This window comes from Sapajus apella, unplaced genomic scaffold (genome assembly GCF_009761245.1).
Source record: "Sapajus apella isolate SASKATOON/1434 unplaced genomic scaffold, GSC_monkey_1.0 scaffold76, whole genome shotgun sequence".
Taxonomy (NCBI): Eukaryota; Metazoa; Chordata; class Mammalia; order Primates; family Cebidae; genus Sapajus; species Sapajus apella.
In genome coordinates this window covers 18125-21168 of record NW_022437016.1, presented here as the reverse complement: position 1 = coordinate 21168, position 3044 = coordinate 18125, and the positions used below count along the sequence as shown (strand labels likewise).

The following is a 3044-nucleotide window of genomic DNA, read 5'->3' as shown; positions in this document are numbered from 1 at the left end:
CTCAAGCCTATAACCCAGCACTTTTGAAGGCTGAGGCAGGCAGATCACTTGAACCCAGGAATTTGAGACAAGCCTGGGCAATATGGCAAAATCCCGTCTCTACCAAAACAGAAACAAAAACAAAAAAGCTATAATCCAGGCATGGTAGTGCAATCCTGTAGTCGAAGCTACTCAGGGGGCTGAGGCAGGGAAACTGCTTGAGCCTGGGAGGTTGAGGCCGCAGTGGGCCCTGATGGTGCTACTATAGTCCAGCACAGGTGTCAGGGTGAGACCCTGTCTCAAAAATAAAAAAAGGAAAAGAAAAAAGCTCATGAACTGGTATCCAGACTATTAACAATAGGCAATTACAAGACAAAGTTTCAACAAGTATTTATTGAGCATTTACCATGAGTTAGGCAGTCACTGTGCAATAACAGGCTGTGATATAGAAAAACATGGTGGGCTAATGGGGAGTGTTGTGGGAGCACAAGGGAGGGACTCCTAACTCATCCCAGGCTTCCTGCAGCCCCTGAGCTGAATCCTGAAGTTTGATGAGTGAAGGATTGAGGTAAGAACATCCCAGGTAGAGGGAGCAGGATATGAACAGGATCCATACAGTAAAAGGTGGTTGGGGGAGCTGCCTATACAGCATCTCTTGTGGCCGTAGGGTGGTGAGTGCAACCCAGAGATGAGGCTGAAGAGAGTACAGTGGTGATCACAAAAGGAGTTGGATCTACAGGCTTGGGGACCCCCTTGGTGGGGCGGTGGGTTGTTGGGGCAGAAGAGATAAGATTTACATGTCTACCAGATAAGTCTAAGTGGAGGCAAACAAGCTCATGAGAAAGTTTTAGCAGTGGTCCAGGTGAGAAGTAATGGTGGCTTACACTGCGGTGAAGGAAATGGCAAAGGATTGATCGGGCAGAGAGATTGAAGACACATTTGGAAAGTTCAAAGACTGATGAATGTAAGCAGATGGCAGGAGGCTGGCAGGCGTCTGGCTCTAAAGACGGAGTGAATAGTAGGATCGTTTTATAAAGTAGGGAACATGGGAAGAAGATAGATATGCTTTGCAGTGAACAGAGAAGAAAAATAGTCCCAACCAGCAAACAGAGCAGAACTAAAATGGACTCATGCAACAATCAGTCAGCTTAGCACGTGAATGAGGTAAGCTATGTCCTACAGCTTGTGCTGTTTCTGACACAAAAACTACCACCCACCTCTCTGCTGCCCCCAGGGCCTGCAAATGCTTCTACTCAAGACAAGAATAAATGCTAGCTTATTCTACAAACACCATCGATTTTTATTCTACAAACAATTATTGACTTCCCACACTGTGCTAGGTACTGCTCTAGACACTGAGAATAGAGCAGAAAACCAAACAGCTGAAATCCATGACTCCACGTGACTTATAATTTAGTGGGGAGAAGCAGACCTTAAACACAGTAATGTAGCAAATTATATAGAGTGTAGAAAATGAGGCTGGGCATGGTGGCTCACATATGTAATCCTAGCACTTTGGGAGGCCGACGTGGGAGGATCACTTGATTTCAAGATCAGTCTGGGCAATAGAGTAAGACCTCTTCTCTTAAAAAAATAAAAAAATAAAAAATAAAAAAAATATATATATATATGTATATATTAAGAATTTGCTGGGAGGAGTACCCGCCAACTAGCGGGACCGAGCAGGAACCCGCATCCAGGAACAAAGCCCTTTGCTCCTCCCTCAGAATGAATGGAGACCAGAAATCAGATGTTTATGTCCAAGAAAAGCAGGATTTCGTTCAGCACTTCTCCCAGATCGTTAGGGTGCTGACTGAGGATGAGATGGGGCACCCAGAGACAGGAGATGCTATTGCCCGGCTCAAGGAGGTCCTGGAGTACAACGCCATTGGAGGCAAGTATCACTGGGGTTTGACGGTGCTAGTAGCATTCCGGGAGCTGGTGGAGCCAAGGAAACAGGATGCTGATAGTCTCCAGCGGGCCCTGACTGTGGGCTGGTGCGTGGAACTGCTGCAAGCTTTCTTCCTGGTGACAGATGACATCATGGATTCATCCCTCACCCGCCAGGGACAGCTCTGCTGGTATCAGAAGCCAGGCGTGGGCTTGGATGCCATCAATGATGCTGTCCTTCTGGAAGCATGTATCTACTGCCTGCTGAAGCTCTACTGCCGGGAGCAGCCCTATTACCTGAACCTGATCAAGCTCTTCCTGCAGAGTTCCTATCAGACTGAGATTGGGCAGGCCCTGGACCTCATCACAGCCCCCCAGGGCAATATGGATCTTGGCAGATTCACTGAAGAGAGGTACAAATCTATTGTCAAGTATAAGATGGCTTTCTACTCCTTCTACCTTCCTGTAGCTGCAGCCATGTACATGGCAGGAATTGATGGCGAGAAGGAGCATGCCAATGCCAAGAAGATCCTGTAGGAGATGGGAGAGTTCTTTCAGATTCAGGATGATTACCTTGACCTCTTTGGGGACCCCAGTGTGACTGGCAAAGTTGGCACTGACATCCAGGACAACAAATGCAGCTGGCTGGTGGTTCAGTGTCTGCAACGGTCCACTCCAGAACAGTACCAGATCCTGAAGGAAAATTACGGGCAGAAGGAGGCTGAGAAGGTGGCCCGAGTGAAGGCATTATATGAGGAGCTAGATCTGCCGGCCATGTTCTCGCAGTATGAGGAAGACAGTTACAGCCACATTATGGGTCTCATTGAACAGTACGCAGCGCCCCTGCCCCCAACTATCTTTCTGGGGCTTGCGCACAAAATCTACAAGCGGAAAAAGTGACCTAGAGACTGCAAGGGCAGATAGGAGGCTCTCAATAAATAAATTATTGTGTAAAAAAAAAAAAAAAAAAAAAAAGAATTTGCTGGGCTTGGTGGCATGCACCTCTAGTCCCAGCTTTTCAGGTGGCTGAGCCAGGAGGAACCCAGAAGTTCAAAGCTGCCGTGAACCATGATTGTGACACTGCATGAACTCCAGCCTGAGCATAGAATGAGACCCTGTGAAAGAAGAAAAGAAAGAAAGAAAGAAAGAAAGAAAGAAAGAAAGAAAGAAAGAAA

The 3044-nt window shown here is 47.0% G+C and overlaps 1 pseudogene across 1 annotated transcript; it reads left to right on the top strand.

Moving 5' to 3' along the window:
• Positions 1 to 1636: 1636 nt before the first annotated feature.
• On the top strand, positions 1637 to 2847 carry LOC116532350 (annotated as a pseudogene). Its single transcript, XR_004260834.1, has one exon. The product of XR_004260834.1 is annotated as a farnesyl pyrophosphate synthase pseudogene (transcript).
• Positions 2848 to 3044: the final 197 nt, after the last annotated feature.